At 35.6% G+C, this 18,295-nt stretch overlaps 1 protein-coding gene across 4 annotated transcripts in view; it reads left to right on the top strand.

The window, feature by feature from the left end:
• Positions 1-18,295, top strand: part of LOC122796547 (collagen alpha-1(XV) chain-like) — a 1,635,928-nt gene that overhangs the window by 815,014 nt on the left and 802,619 nt on the right. The window lies entirely within an intron of this gene.

Genomic DNA, 18,295 nt, shown 5'->3' with positions numbered 1-18,295 from the left:
AAAAGGCTCATAAATCACATGACTACTTAGCAATTAATTCAATACATTCACAGCACCTGCTCAAACCCTTCACTGAGAACTCAACCTTACTAAACAAGCAGTAAAAGGAATATCCATACTTTTGTAAGCCATGCTAAAATAGATAAAAAATAGATGAAGAAATTAATGGATACAATCTACAAAAATAAATACAATAAAATTACATAACCAAACTTCTTAATTTTAAAATACAAGAAATAGATAACATTCCATTTAAGCCTGGATAATGATAAGCTTCTAGTTTTAGCTGCCAAATTAATTCCTTTTGTTCTAAAAGTAACATATCTGGACCCCCCCCCTATTGGAAGGAACTACCTGATCAATGACTGAAAAAGTAAATTCATGACTCGGGTATTCCTAACATGCCTGGCAAGTGCATTCTCCATCTTCTCTTTTTTGATGGCATGAAGGTGTTCATAAATGCGTTCCTGAAGTTTCCTATCAGTTTTTCCTGTATAAAACACCGGGCATGAAGAGCACCTAGCCAAATATACCACATGTGAACTGATACAGCTAAATCTACCCCTGATGGGGTATTTGGTCTCCCCAATACTAAAATAGGTCCCTGCTTTAATAAACCTACAGTATTTACACATATTGCATTTGTACATCCCCCTAACCTGGGCATGGTTCGATCTCATCTGTAGACTACTCTTCAGATTCAACCCCCTCCTAAACACCACCTTGGGTGTGTTCTCAAACTGTGAGTTACCTTGCATGTCTAATCGTAAAATACTCCAAATTTTCTTTATGATGGAGGAAATATCCCCTGCATCAACACTGAAAGTTGTAATAAAACTGGAAAGGTAATTCACATGGGCTTGCATATGGGATGGCTTGGGGTTCTGGGGTGTTACATTATTACCCAAAATTGGTACGTAGAACCCATTCTTCCTCTTACCACAAACTTTCTTGACCAATTCAGATATGAGATGGTCCGGGTATCCCCTGTTCAAAAAAAGGCCATGAATAAAATCACATTCTTCAAGGAAGTCGCTGAACTTAGACACCATCCTCGCCACCCTCACCAACTGCCCCTTTACTATCGACCTCTTCTGATGGAAGGGGTGACTGCTCTCAAAATGTAAATAACTGTTAGAAAAAGTTACTATACGATGAATGTTGGCAGTAAAACAGTCTAGAGGGATATCCTTAAATAACTCCACATCTAAATAAGAGATCCTCTCCTTAGAGAAATTGAATGTGAATTTCAAAAAACTGGTGGAGGTATTAAAACTATCTAAAAGTGTCTCAGTCACTTCCCTCTCCCCCTGTAGGATGATGAAAATATCATCCAATAATCTAGTGTAAAGCAGGTTTTTCTCCTGAATGATAGGATTAGGGAAAACAAACACTCTCTCCCAGTAAGTCATCACCAAATTGGCAATGCTGGCCCCACAAGGAGTCCCCATAGGGACCCCTATTAATTGGTGGAACCAATGATTGTTAAAGGAGAAAAAATTGCAGGTCAGTATGATGTACAATAACTCCCTCACCATCAGAATGTCCCCAGCAGGTGCCTGTTTAATGGTCATGATAGCTTCAATCCATTCTACCGCTATGGAATGAGGGATGGAAGAGTACAAATTCAACTGATAGGAAACTTCAGGAACGCCTTTATGAACACCTTTATGCCATCAAAAAAGAGAAGATGGAGAATGCACTTGCCAGGCATGTTAGGAATACCCGGGTCATGAATTTACTTTTTCAGTCATTGATCGGGTAGTTCCTTCCAATAGGTGGGGGTCCAGATATGTTACTTTTAGAAAGAAGGAATTAATTTGGCAGCTAAAACTAGAAGCTTATCACTATCCAGGCTTAAATGGAATGTTATCTATTTCTTGTATATTAAAATTAAGAAGTTTGGTTAGGTAATTTTATTGTATTTATTTTTGTAGATTGTATCCATTAATTTCATCTATTTTTTATCTATTTTAGCATGGCTTACAAAAGTATGGATATTCCTTTTACTGCTTGTTTAGTAAGGTTGAGTTCTCAGGGAAGGGTTTGAGCAGGTGTTGTGAATGTATTGGCTTAATTGCTAAGTAGTCATGTGATTTATGAGCCTTTTATTAAGGTGTAAGTTGGAATGTGTTGTTTGTTTTTCTGATGAGGTTGGTGTGGGACACTGACGAAAAGCCTATTATTGTTGAGCTTAAAATAAATTTTAACTTGCAGTTTATCAACATCACTGTGTCTGGAATTGGTGCATCTGCTGAGGTTTATCGTCTTGCCGGCTTCTTTTTTCAAATTTTTATATTACTTATTTATTTGTTTATTTATTTATTTATTTATTTATTTATTTCACATATGTTTACCGGGATCGTCTGACTGGGTCGCAGAACCCATTTGCAGCCAAGGCCTGGGGAGAAAAGCTCCACATATAGACATATCAGAAACTCCATAAACAGATTTAAATTTTTACAGTGCATAGTTAACTTAAACATACAACATACAACAAGGTCAAAAACATCTTCACATACAACATGGTCAAAAACATCCTTACAATGTACATCTACATAATACCTTAAAAACATACATGTGGCTAACATAATAGTTTTTAGTACAATAGTTTTTGTGGAGGATATGAGCAGTAATCAGGAACATGTAATTCAGAACATGTAGACATGGCACTCAGTTAAAATGTAGTGAAATTTGGGGGAGTTGGAGATTCAGAAATTAAGTTTCATGTTAGCAGCACAGTTTGGATGAGATGAGTCTAGGCCTGTCATAAATATAAGTAAATGTCATGTTCTTTGTAAGTGTAGTGAGGCCGAAGGAGACAGAAAGAGAAGAAAAGAAAAGGGGGGGGGGGGCAGGTGTTGTAGCTAAGGTAAAAATGCCGACATAGTGGGAGTTGAGAGAGATTGGCAGACCAATTAGACCTAATATATTGTTAATATATTAAATGTTCTATCTAACAGAAGAGTTATAATCTTTGAAAAACAGGGCATTTTTTTATTGTTCATTAAAAGTCATTATTCATTCAACCTGTTGTCTATGCTAGCAGAAAAGACAGATTCATAGATACCATGAGATTTGCTGGTCATTCATAAGAAAATATATTTAATAATGGTATTAACAACATAACTAATACAAGTTTTTTTTCCTTTAGAATTTGTTGTTACTTCTGTCCAGCATATGTCATACTGAATTTGTTTCTTAATAACGAAAATGTTGTCGGTATATCATTTTCAAAGATGTTTTGCTTGAGTTTATTAGTTACAGATCTGCTTTTCTGCAAAGAACTTCTGACTTGAGTATGAATGCCTTTCCTGTGTTTATGTGAGAATATTTCTGGGTATTTCTGTTTCCTGCCATATCTCAAAGACATGCAGTAGACAGTTAGGTTACTCCGAATTATTTGTCAGTGTGTGTGTGTGTGTGTGTGTGTGTGTGTGTGTGTGTGTGTGTGTGTGTGTGTGTGTGTGTGTGTGTGTGTGTGTGTGTGTGTAAACTCTGTGGATGGTGCCAGCTGATCATTGAGTTGCTGTACAAGTATGAGGTAGCCTTGCCAACTGTCTGGATTTTTTTCAGGAATATCTGAAATTCAGAACAATTGTTTGGTAGTCTGGAAAACACTATACAAACTCCAGTATTCTCTTTAACAAAACAAACAGAATACTGGTGTTTGTTAAAATTCAGACTTTGAACTGTTGTTTTAAAAGACACTCATCAGTACCGCAATGCTATCAGAAAAAAATAAGCCATCTCATCTCCCCTCATGTGACAAATTATGATACAATGTACAAAATGGGCGTGGATGTGAGTGGAGAGGGTAGGGAAATTGGAAGAGGATACATGGAATTAGGGGAGGTGCTGGGGTATGTGGCTACTGTCCGGTTTTAACCACAGCAAAAGTTGGCAACCTTAGTGTGATGTCACTCAACAGCACTGAAGTTTATGCTACATAAACATGTATTTTAACCCCTGGGTATTATTGTGTACTACTCATGTCATCATTAATACATAGATAGAGTAGTGATCCTCCTCCATAATAAAACATAAAACTGTCTTCATTCAAATTATTTTGGTTTGTAGGTTTTGTTTTCAATGTTATGACTTGCTGGCCATTGAAATGTTTCAGTACCATTATCACATTTTCATATTTGTTGTTGCCTCCATAAGGTATCCTGTTAGTGAAGAGCCTAGATTCACTGCAAGCACTAAGTCATATGTAAGTTTTGGCAGTCATTCGATAATGAATGTGTCCTTATTTCTATTATTCATGTCCTTTTTCATCAGTAAGCTACTGATTTTGTGTTAGATTTGCTCATTGTATGTCTTAGATCCAGGTGTTCAAATAAAAGTGTGTTACAAGACTCCTTCTAAGCCCCTGTAAGTAATCTGCAAGACACAAAGAACAAAGGTAGTCCATGTAGCCTATCGGTGTAAATCATGCTTTCCACTTTCTGTACTTTCAGTATTAAAATCTCTTAACTCTCTGTATCTAAATCAAGTGCTAGTTTTTACATAGCAGAATATGACATGTTGTGGGACTGATATGTAGCAGAATACGACATCATGTTATGTGACTGACCTGATATGTAGCAGAATATGACATATTCTGTGACTGACCTGACATGTAGCAGATATCATGTTCTGTGGCTGACCTGATATGTAGCAGAATATGACATCATGTTCTGTGGCTGACCTGATATGTAGCAGAATATGACATCATGTTCTGTGACTGACCTGATATGTAGCAGAATACGACATGTTCTGTGACTGACCTGATATGTAGCAGAATATGACATTCTGTGACTGGCCTGATAAGTAGCAGTATATGACATGTTCTGTGACTGACCTGATATGTAACAGAATGTAACATATTCTGCAACACACCTGATATGTAGCAGAATGTGACATGTTCTGTGACTGATCTGATATGTAGCAGAATATGACATCATGTTCTGTGACTGACCTGATATGTAGCAGAATATGACATTCTGTGACTGGCCTGATAAGTAGCAGTATATGACATGTTCTGTGACTGACCTGATATGTAACAGAATGTAACATATTCTGCAACACACCTGATATGTAGCAGAATGTGACATATTCTGTGACTGACCTGATATGTAGCAGACATCATGTTCTGTGACTGACCTGATATGTAGCAGAATATGACATTATGTTCTGTGACTGACCTGATATGTAGCAGAATATGACATGTTCTTTGAATGACCTGATATGTAGCAGAATATACTAAATCAAAAAAGTGCCACCAGTCATAGAAATACTTTGTGGTAAATCCTTTATTGTGAAGCGCTTTTCGTCCGGTAGCTTCACCAGACTTCATCAGACAATCCTCTATTACACTCATCACAGTTTAAATACACTCCCACTCAATCAGTTAATTAATTAACAGCATCCAATTCTAATTATACACCTTATTAACTACTCCTACTAATTCCATTTTAAAAAAAACTATACCTTATGCTTTAAAATAGTACATAAATGCATTCGAACAATACTACCATATAAAATCACCTAATACAACATATATTAATTTTTTAAAGAAATATATATATTTAAAAAATTTTAGTTAAAAAAATTAAAAACATTTTATGATTATTTTACGCTAAGGAAATTACTCCCTATGGGTTATACCGACATACATTAATCCCCAGCCAAATCATTTAATTATTACAATAATGCATACAACATTTAAAAAACATTCAATTACTCACTACAGCTTACCCTATATTCTATCTTTTAAGACTTCTTAATTTTAATATACTAGAGATGGACACACCTCATTTAAACCAGGCCATTTACTAGCATCAAAACGCAATTGCCATATCACTTCATGTTTTTCTACCAAAAGACTCGTATATCCTCCCCTATCATCCCCTATTATTTGTTCATTAACCCTAAATTTAACAGTATGCCCTTGACTGGCAGATACATGTCTTGCTAAAGCATTATCTAGTTTCATTTTATTTGTACTTAAAATATGTTCATATGTTCTTTCCTTCATTTTTCTGTCTGTCTTGCCCACATAAAATGCTGGGCAAGACTAACACTGGGCCACATACACCACTGATTTACTGTTACAATTGTATCTTCCCTCATTTTTATAAACTTTATTCCTTATTTTATAAGATGCTCAGTCATCATATGTCTACACGTACTGCAAGATTCACATTTGAACAATCCTGGTGTTTGTACAAATTTCTTCCTATCATAGTCTACAAAATTTTTAAGGTTTTTTTCCTTTTTTAAAAATAACTGCTGGTTTTACCCCCAGTCTAGTTAAAAAATCTTCATCTATCGTAAAGGTTCTCCAATTCTTTACAATAGTTTCTCTGATGAAATAAGATTCACAATTAAATTGTGTAATGAAGCTTAATCCATAATTTTTAACTCCAACGTTCTCTTCTAGTAGTTTGACATTATTAGAAGTGGGCATCTCAATAGCTGTATTTATTAATGAAACACTCATTTCACCCTGTATATTATTGGTTCCTTCCCTCACTTGTTGGCATTATAAGGGATTATACATCCCTTTACTCAATTTTTCTTGTACTTCTAACACAATATTCTGAACAAATTCATCTGGATAACCCCTATTGATAAACATTTGTCTTAGTACTTCACATTCGTCTTTAAAGTGCTCATCAAGTGATACCATTCTGGCAGCCCGTACAAGCTGGCCCTTTACTACTGATTTCTTCTGAAGTACAGGGTGGGAACTAGTAAAGTGTAACATAGTATTTGAATATGTCTTCTTCCGATGAATTTTAGCTATGTAACAACATAAACTCTCATCCTTCACTAAAAGTACATCTAAGTAAGTAATACTTCTATCTCCAAAAGAACTCGTGAATTGCAAAAAATTTGTACTCATATTAAATCTCTGTACCAATTCATCAGCTGCCAGGATGTCACCCTTAAATAACATGAACACATTGTCCAAAAATCGGGTATAAAAATGAATGTTCTTCATCAATTCATTATTATTAAATACATAATGAGCTTCCCAGTGGGCCATCATCAAATTAGCAACACTGGCCCCACACGGAGAACCCATTGCTACACCCACTTCTTGTAAGTAGTAGTCACCTTCAAAGGTTATATAATTTTTACTTAGAATTAAGTCCAATAATTCCTCTACTAACCTAATCTCTTCTATGGGTGCCCCATGGAATCTCATCCTCTCAGATACCCACTCAACCCCTATTTCATGAGGTATTGAAAAATACAAATCAGTTACGTCAATGGTTACAAAATTCATACTCTCATCATATTTCATTTCATTTATATTCATTAGGAATGTCCAAGAGTTTTTGCATATATGTTTTTCCATAAGAACATACTTCTTTAAAATACTGTCAACCAATTTCGCGTTAGCATAATTAATAGATTGTCTTGCATCTACCAAGGCATGCATAGGGGGATCTTCCAAACATTTATGTAATTTTGGGATTCCAAATAATGTGGGTATTCTCAGAGACAACACTCTAAGATAGTCCAAAGTTGCCTTGTCTATCGGACCATCAATGGATAAGTCTTCTAAATAAGCATAAATGTCCCTTTGGACTCTATTCACTTCATTCAAGCTTGCTTCCCGATAAATACATCCTTCTAATACTTTCCTCATATGTGTATTGTATTCTGAAGTACTCCTAATTACCAGACCCCCACCATTATCCAGTTTTAACACCTCCACAGGTAAGGATCTCAGTTGATCCAATGCTTCTTGTTCATTGTGGGTAATATTCATCATTCTATCCTTAAAGCGTTTATTTCCCAAATCTCTGAGATCCAATTCACACATGGTTTCAAAGCATGTCAACCAAGGGTGTACAGGTGGATTATATGTGCTTAAAACTTTCATATCATTTCTTACTCCTGTATTATTTCCATAAAGCAACCTTAAGTTCAATTTACGTATATACATTTTTAAGTCTATAAGTGTTGCAGGTAAGCTATAGTGTTTAGTTGGGACAAACGTCAGCCCTTAGTAAATAATTCCACCAAAATAGGATTTACTTCAAATTCTGTATAGTTAAAAACATTGAAATATCCTGCTATATTAGTTAGCTTCTTAAATGTAGATGATCTTACTACATTAAAGTCAATGTTACCAATAATTACCTCTTCTTCTTCTTGGTATTGGCACTGTTGAAATTCCTGGCCACCCCTCTGGTGTTGTATACTTTTTGTACAATTCCACTGGGGCCCTGTTGAAATTCCTGCTGTCGGTTCTGCTGATTGCCACTAATTTTATTCCAACACTGGTTGTTTCAACTCATATTATTATTATTGATATTGTGCTGTATTCACCCTTTGCTAGGGCCTTTGCCATTGTTTTCTTCTCTCCGTTGCTCATTTAACTCAACTTCTCTTCTCTCGATATTATTTTCATAATGTGACTCCCTAGGTTGTATCAATACGTATTTAGATGGGGGGGGTACAGCTTCAGATACGCTATTCCTTCTCGGTATTCATTTAAATCCCTATTCAACGTCTTCATTTTTGTTTGCATATTTTTTAACACATGTTGATCAATGGAGGAAAAAATCCTTCTATAGTCATATGTGCATCTTCCGAAGTCAGTATGAGCTTGAATCTTCCCATCAATCTTCGCCACTTCCACTGTTAGTAAATCAATCTCTTCCTTGTAGTGTTTAGCCATTAACGCTATCAGTTTTAAGCCATGTTTATTGAAAAGTAATAGCAATTAATCATGAAACACAGAACCGGCCTGTAAGCCATTCGGAAATTGCCAGGACCTTAATCCTTTAGGTACCACTCCTTCTTTTCTACATTCCTCAAAATAAACCACTTTGATTCGAAATTTCCCTAGTTTAAAAAGCTTCTTGTCATAAATAGAAAGTTTCTCTGCTAACATCTCATGTTCCCCAGCCAGTAGCTCCTATCTACTTGCTTCTGCAGCCTTTCTAAAGGTTGGGGCTGCTTTAATCCAATTTGCAACATCTGGAGTTTCAATAAGCCCGGGGACCCCATGTTCCTTGTATCCTCAACATCGGGTACAATAGGGGAAGGCTGTCTCACCTCCCAACGATTCCTCTCATCTAGCTGAGTGCTTAAAAAGGGGGAAGATGTCTTCGGGCTATTGTTGAAACTGTTCATGTTAATTGATAGCACAGATCCCCCCTGCTGGCTTATCATGTCAATTCTTTGGGTTAAGTCAATGAGACGCTGGTTCATAATAGAGATTAGAACAGTCAATTCACCCATGCCTGTGAGCCTGCATCCAGTTCTGCCGTCGGCTCCAGAGGTAACTCAAACAAAGTATTAACCACACTGCCTGATGCCATCTTAGTTAAACAACAAAGCCAAAACAAAGCAAAAGGAACAAACTAAATCAAAAAAGTGCCACCAGTCATAGAAATACTTCATGGTAAATCCTTTATTGTGAAGCGCTTTTCGTCCAGTAGCTTCACCGGACTTCATCAGACAATCCTCTATTACACTCATCACAGTTTAAATACACTCCCACTCAATCAGTTAATTAATTAACAGCACCCAGTTCTAATTATACACCAAGTTGAATAGGGATTTAAATGAATACCGAGAAGCCGTACACCCCCCCACCTAAAGACATATTGGTACAATCTAGGGAGTCACACAATGAAAATAATATCGAGAGAAGAGAAGTCGAGTTAAATGAGCAATGGAGAGAAGAAAACAATGGCGAAGGCCCTAACGAAAGGTGACTACAGCACAATAGCAATAATAATAATATGAGTACAAATGACCAGGGTTGGAATAAAGTTAGTGGCAATCAGCAGGACCGACAGCAGGATTTTCAACAGGGCCCCAGTGGAACTGTACAAAAAGTATACAACACTAGAGGGGCAGCCAGGATTTTCAACAGTGCCAATACCAACAGGAAGAAGAGGTAATTATTGATAACATTGACTTTAATGTAGTAAGATCATCTACATTTAAGAAGCTAACTAATATAGCAGGATATTTCAATGTTTTTAACTATGCTGAATTTAAAGCAAATCCTATTTTGGTGGAATTATTTACTAAGGGGCTGACGTTTGTCCCAACTAAACACTATAACTTACCTGCAACACTTATAGACTTAAAAATGTATATATGTAAATTGAACTTAAGGTTGCTTTATGGAAATAATACAGGAGTAAGAAATGATATGAAAGTTTTATGCACATATAATCCACCTGTACACCCTTGGTTGACATGCTTTGAAACCATGTGTGAATTGGATCTCAGTGATTTGGGAAATAAATGCTTTAAGGAGAGAATGATGAATATTATCCACAATGAACAAGAAGCATTGGATCATCTGAGATCCTTACCTGTAAAGGTGTTAAAACCAGATAAAGGTGGGGGTCTGGTAATTATGAGTACTTCGGAATACAATACACATGTGAGGAAAGTATTAGAAGGATGTATTTATTGGGATGCAAGCTTGAATGAAGTGAATAGATTCCAAAGGGACATTTATGCTTATTTAGAAGACTTATTCATTGATGGTCTGATAGACAAGGCAACTTTGGACTATCTTAGAGTGTTGTCTCCGAGAATACCCACATTATTTGGGATCCCAAAATTACATAAATGTTTGGAAGATCCCCCTATGCGTGCCGTGGTAGATGCAAGACAATCCATTAATTATGCTAACACAAAATTGGTTGACAGTATTTTAAAGAAGTATGTTCTTATAGAAAAACATATATGCAAAGACTCTTGGACATTCTTAATGAATATAAATGAAATGAAATATGATGAGAGTATGAATTTTGTAACCATTGACGTAACTGATTTGTATTTTTCAATACCTCATGAAATAGGGGTTGAGTGGGTATCTGAGAGGATGAGGTTCCATGGGGCACCCATACAAGAAATTAGGTTAGTAGAGGAATTATTAATTTAATTCTAAGTAAAAATTATATAACCTTTGAAGGTGACTACTACAAGAAGTGGGTGTAGCAATGGGTTCCCTGTGTGGAGCCAGTGTTGCTAATTTGATGATGGCCCACTGGGAAGCTCATTATGTATTTAATAATAATGAATTGATGAAGAACATTCACTTTTATACCCGATTTTTGGACGATGTGTTCATGTTATTTAAGGGTGCCATCCTGGCAGCTGATGAATTGGTACAGAGATTTAATATGAGTACAAATTGTTTGCAATTCACGAGTCCTTTTGGAGATAGAAGTATTACTTACTTAGATGTACTTTTAGTGAAGGATGAGAGTTTATGTTGTTATATAGCTAAAATTCATTGGAAGAATGCATATTTGAATACTATGTTACACTTTACTAGTTCCCACCCTGTACATCAGAAAAAATCAGTAGTAAAGGGCCAACTTGTACGGGCTGCCAGAATGGTATCACTTGATGGGCACTTTAAAGACAAATGTGAAGTACTAAGACAAATGTTTATCAATAGGGGGTATCCAGATGAATTTGTTCAGAATATTGTGTTAGAAGTACAAGAAAAATGGAGTAAAGGGGTGTATAATCCCTTATTATGCCAACAAGTGAGGGAAGGAACCAATAATATACAGGGTGAAATGAGTGTTCGGTTAATAAATACAGCTATTGAGATGCCCACTTCTAATAATGTCAAACTACTAGAAGAGAATGTTGGAGTAAATAATTATGGATTAAGCTTCATTACACAATTTAATTGTGAAGCTTATTTCATCAGAGAAGTTATTGTAAAGAATTGAAGAATCTTTACGATAGATGAAGATTTTTTAACTAGACTGGGGGTAAAACCAGCAGTTATTTTTGAAAAAGGAAAAAACCTTAAAAATTTAGTAGAATATGATAGGAAGAAGTTTGTACAAACACCAGTAATGTTCAAATGTGAATCTTGCAGTATGTGTAGACATATGATGACCGGAGCATCTTATAAAATAAGGAATAAAGTTTATAAAAATGAGGGAAGATACAACTGTAACAGTAAATCAGTGGTGTATGTGGCCCAGTGTTCGTCTTGCCCAGCATTTTATGTGGGCAAGACAGACAGAAAAATGAAGGAAAGAACATATGAACATATTTTAAGTATAAATAAAATGAAACTAGATAATGCTTTAGCAAGACATGTATCTGCCAGTCAAGGGCATACTGTTAAATTTAGGGTTATTGATCAAATAATAGGGGGTGATAAGGGAGGATATACGAGTCTTTTAGTAGAAAAACATGAAGTGATATGGCAATTGCGTTTTGATGCTAGTAAATGGCCTGGTTTAAATGAGGTAGTGTCTGTCCCTAGTATATTAAAATTAAGAAGTCTTAAAAGATAGAATATAGGGTAAGCTGTAGTGAGTAATTGAATGTTTATTAAATGTTGTATGCATTATTGTAATAATTAAATGATTTGGTTGGGGATTAATGTATGTCGGTATAACCCGTAGGGAGTAATTTCCTTAGCGTAAAATAGTCATAAAATGTTTTTAATTTTTTTAACTAAAATTTTTTAAATATATATATTTCTTTAAAAAAATAAGATATGTTGTATTACGTGATTTTATAGGGTAGTATTGTTCAAATGCATTTATTTACTATTTTAAAGCATAAGGTATAGTTTTTTAAAATGGAGTTAGTAGGAGTAGTTAATAAGGTGTATAATTAGAATTGGGTGCTGTTAATTAATTAACTGATTGAGTGGGAGTGTATTTAAACTGTGATGAGTATAATAGAGGATTGTCTGATGAAGTCCGGTGAAGCTATCGGAAAAAAAGCGCTTCAAAATAAAGGATTTACCTACGACTGGTGGCACTTTTTTGATTTAGTTTGTTTTTTTGCTTTGTTTTGACTATGTAGCAGAATATGACATGTTCTGTGACTGACCTGATATGTAGTAGAATTTGACTTTCTGTGATTGACCTGATAAGTAGCAGAATATGACATGTTCTGTGACTGAAATGATATGTAACAGAATGTAACATGTTCTGTGACTCACCTGATATGTAGCAAATGTGACATGTTCTGTGACTGACCTGATATGTAGCAGAATATGACATGTTCTTTGACTGATGCACTGACCTCATATGATATGACATGTTCTGTGACTGACCTGGTATGACATATTCTGTGACTGACCTGATATGTAGCAGAATATGACATGTTTTGTGACTGACCTGATATGTAGCAGAATATGACATGTTCTGTGACTGACTTGATATGACATGTTCTGTGACTGATATTATATGTAGCAGAATATGACGTGTTCTGTGACTGACCTGATATGTAGCAGAATATGACATGTTCTGTGACTGACCTGATATGACATGTTCTGTGACTGACATGATATGTAGCAGAATATGACATTTTCTGTGGCTGACCTGATATGTAGCAGAATATGACATGTTCTGTGACTGACCTGATATGACATGTTCTGTGACTGACCTAATCAACAATGTAGAGCAGCACAGTGAATTCTTACTGGGCATGTCTTTTATAAGCTGTGTTGAGGAGCAAGCATTTCTCACTTTGTTAAAATTCACTAAAGAAAGCTTAATATCTTGCCCTTGGTCATATATTTCAAGTATTTCATTGCCACTTTATAGTGTCTGACCATTACTGTTAGAATCAAAGCATATGTTTTCTTTTTCTTGAACTTGACAATACTACATTTATCTGCATTGAAAATGCAACTGTTGTCTTTGTGTCAAGTTTTGATCTTGTTCAAACTACTTTAAATATCTGTACATCCTCAGCTGAGATAATTATGTTGCATGGTCTGCATGTCATCAGTATACTTAGTAAATAAAATTCATCTCCTGTGATTATAGATACAGAAAGAATAATCCCAACATTGACCATTGAGGGACTCCATTGCAGGCATTCATGTTCTTGGAGTTTTCTAATTCTAACAATTATTTTTCCATTAAACTAGATATATGTTAATGCTGAACAGAATAAGTTTAGCTATATAATGCCTTTTATGTGAAACAGTGTTGAATGCTTTTGCAGACTCTAAAGGTACAGCATATCTGGTAAGTCCCTCATCCACTGGCAATGGTGTTTATTAAAAAATACCAGCAAATTTAGTAAAGATTTAGTAAAGGTTAATACAAGTTCACCAGTGTTTTCTGGGATAGCTGAATTATTACTCACTATACAAATTTGAACAAATACAGGTGAGGATGACCAACCTACAGTTAAGTCTGATCAAGTAACTGAGACTACTACAGCTTGAGACCAGTTGTAACAAATTTATGTATATCTATATAGAGATATAGACAGCTATAGATATATATGTACCATTGTTATCAGTTAATCTTTTATATTGATGGGGGTGCCATCCTCAGTGTTCAAGGGTATAAACCTTAGATTTTTCATCATTCACATGGCATCTAACCCATAGCATCTGATCATCTGTTGCCAGGTACTCATCCTGTTTTCTCCTGACTTCTCTCCCCCAGTTACTGGCTGCCAACCCCTGAGGATGGCTTGGTAGATTGAAAAGGGAAATAAAAATTTCTGTATTGAGAGGCAGAAACAAGAAAAACTGCGAGAAGCAGAATCATATAAACTGCTAATGAGAGGCCTTTTTACACTTAGGCTTATGGATCCCTAGAGGGCTGAGTCACATGTTAGATGGATACGTACTCGTACCATAGAGGATCTGCCCCTCCTTGTGACACATCCCTAGGTGCCTGCCTTTCTGCTGTGGCAATCACCATTGGTCATAGCCCTACTTTCCACAACAGACTGTGTGACCCACGTCTGCTCCCAGCATGCCCTCTGCATGCCCCCAACCCTGGGAAAGAGCTGAGCAGGCATTGGCTCATCACTTGTGCTTCCCTCCTGTCATTCACTATTCCAGCACCTGGGACACTTATCAGTGTCAGTCTTGGCTTTCTGGGTTATAGTCAGGGCTTTAAACATGAAGACAATAGAGCCTATACCCTATATGTATTAGTACCTATATACTTATCTATCTATCTATCTATCTATCTATCTATCTATCTATCTATCTATCTATCTATCTGTCTATCTATATATCTACCTACCTATGCATCTACATAGCATCTCTCTATCTATCCTCTTTTTTTTAATTTAGCACAAAACATGTCCTCTATACTGCCTGCTACTAAATGAGCATCAGATATTGCTACACTATGTACAGAAAGTGCACTTACTGCTTTCCCTTTAATGTTCTGAAGAAGCCCTTGGTACTGTCCTGCAATCTCATTAACATGATCAGTATAATAAAATCTTTCTGCAATTTGTTTAAGTGAAATTTCTTTAATGAGCTCAAATTTTTTGGAAGAAGTGTACTTTTTCATGTTATACACTTTACTGATGTTGTAATTCCACAATAATGGTGTGTTACTTATCCTAGTAATAAATGTATGTCTTAGTAGTATATATATTTTTGGCAGCAGCATTCTAAGCTTTCTGTGGTATATTATGATGGTCATTTAGCACTATGTCCCAATCTGTATTAAAGATAATTGTGTTTATTGCTGTCCAGTTATAGTTAGTATAGAGAAGGAAAGAAGAAATATTTCCAAATTTCTAATTACCAGTTCTTAGGTTTTGTTAAAGGCAACTGAATATACAGCCAGTTGAAACCGCTACTGAACACATAGTTTCTCTTTAGGAACAGTAGCCATAATAACTGGCCTAAAACTAGACTAATGCTATAAAAATATTAGTTTAGGCCATTATGAAACATTTATTCCTCTGAACATCTGTATGCTACATTCTATAATTTCTCTCAAAGTGCATATTACATTTCCAGCATAAGTGGCAGTCCTGTTCATATATCAGTAGAGATAGTGTCGAGGCATTCTTTAAATTAGAAGCTAGAATTTTATTATCTAGACCGACTGTGTTGTTTTCAGAAGAAAAAACATAACCCTGTATTGGCTCTGCTTTATATTCATTGTAGCAGCGATCTCATGTTTATTTTATGCGAAGACAAATCATCAGAAAATCATAATTATTTTTCCCTTATAGTTGAAATTGATATTCCACATTAGTTCCATACATTATGATTTATTTTCTTGTAAGTTTAATGTAAATGACTTGAACTACCCTGTGTCTGTTTTTTGTTTCAAACTAACATTTGTTTCAACTATATGAGTTGGGAAGAACCTCAGTTATTTTTATGGCAGGTCATTAACTCTTGTCATCCCCTGCTTTGACTTGCATTACATGCCCAAGAATTGTTGTTCATAGGTTCATAGATAGGTTCATAGATTAGCACTAGGCTAACTGCCCTTGCGAACCATTTTCAGCCTAGCCAATTATCCCTTGTGAGACTCAAACCCTGTACCTTGTGTTTGTAAGGCAAACACTTTAACCATTAGGCCACCCTCCCGACCCTGCATTAAGGTCCTTTTCCTTAATGGTATTTTCATTGTATTTTCTATTCTTTATTCTCTTCTCATGCAAAAGTGGGTATCATTAGCAGTGGCAACTTATTAGCTTCAGAAAAAGGTCCATGTATTGTGAAATCTATAGCAGTCTACTAAAAAGCCTTACATAGTCTTTACATTCTAGCAGAATGGTAGTATGTAATGCATGTAAGACATGTGGTGCTCATCTGTTAGGAGGACATATACAGTTCTCTCATTTTAGTATTTTGCATGTGTCTGTCTCTCTGTCTGTTAATCTTCCTTGTAACTCTCATTCTTAAATGGTTACTTGATGTTCAAGCATGTTCCACACTTGAATGTTATCTGTGTAAACAGTGTAAGATTATTGTAGTGTGAAGCTCATGTATCTCTTTTTGTATCTTTTCATGGTACTGTTTGGTGTGGGGCATGGTTAAAAATGGTTGTTGGACCAACCCACCTATCCAGTTAACAAATAATAAATTAAATAAATTATGTTTCTGTGAATACTGCCATGTTTCTGTTAGCCATGTTAGGGAAATTGCTAGTGATACATAAGTTTTCATGCTTAGCAGTATCTTGGGCAGATACATTTCATTCATTGTTTCTTGGCAGTACTATCCATTTTTTATTTTATTTTCACCATTCTCATTTTATCAACATATGCTTCTACCACACCATCAAAAAGAAGCTGAGTTATTACTATCCTGCACGAGCTGCTGTCTGTTCTGCTGTGTGAGTATAATAACATCACTGACTGAAAAAATAACAGGAGACTCTTGTGAACCAGTACTAATAACACAACTATATGGTAGTTTTCCATTGTGTGCAGGGCTGATCATATTATTTCTTTTTGCTATATGAAAAAAGTGACTTTTGTAACATGTATCCTTTATTACAAATAACACAGTAGTGACAGCCAGAAATAGCTTAATAGTGGGAGCCTGATTTGTTTTACCCTCTAGGAGGGGCAACATTTTTGCACATAACATTAGCTAAAAAGTGGAGTCTGCATTAACTGTCCACACGTTTTACTAGTTAAGTATTTAGCAGTTAGCATATTATTACAAATTGTGCTAGAGTTGCAACTGTTTGTTGTTAAATATAAAAATTTCAAAAGCCAATTATTTTATTTTTATAATATTTAATTATACAGGTACAAATTTAGTTCTTAGTTTTAGATGTAAAGATTAAAAGTACATATCCTTGAGGTAATTTGCTGTCATTTTTATATCACAGTCTATTTTGTAGTCTGACCTACTCTTCAAATGCAAAAATGCTTCTGTTAATATTAGTTATGGGCTGAGAGGAGCAGCAGATATGCCACATATGGTACTGACTGCTCTTGTAGATCAAACAAAAATATTTTAAATGTTTCTGTTGCTGTGATTAATGCTTCTCGGGAGGATTATGTTTACAGTTTTTAGGTTTCCAACGACATTAGCCGTTACCAGGATTAGGTTGGTGGGAGGGAGGGCTAGCTGTTTCTTGTTCGGTTTTGCATTGCTGTCCTGAGATATTTCTTACTAGTAACCTGAAGCTTTACTAGTTTGCTCTTTAAGTGATGCAGGAGTCTTCATGTTATGCTGCTATTTTATACTGTTTATTCTTCACCTAAATGAGGACTCAAGTGGAAAGTTGGCCAGCAGTTCTGGACAGGCTATTATGATTAAACATGTTTCCTGTTCATAACGATACAAGCTAAGAATGAGGCTCAAGTACGGATTTGTTATAGTGGAAGGAGTCTGTCTATTCTTTTTGAAACCCTTAGTGTTGACAGCAGTTTATGCATCATCATGGTAGAGTCAGCTTTTTCCTCCAGGTCTTACCTTACTTTAATAAACATGTTTTTGTTTTGAATGGGTATTGCAATTTAAATTCTAGTTCTCATGTGGACTATTTTGGATTATTTTTACCTCATAGCAAGAGACAGACAGTTGCTGTTA

Source organism: Protopterus annectens, chromosome 3.part0, assembly GCF_019279795.1.
Source record: "Protopterus annectens isolate FY-2018-M chromosome 3.part0, PAN1.0, whole genome shotgun sequence".
NCBI classification, from domain to species: domain Eukaryota; kingdom Metazoa; phylum Chordata; order Ceratodontiformes; family Protopteridae; genus Protopterus; species Protopterus annectens.
Note: the sequence above shows the minus strand (reverse complement) of the source record. Positions and strands in the feature narration are given on the sequence as shown.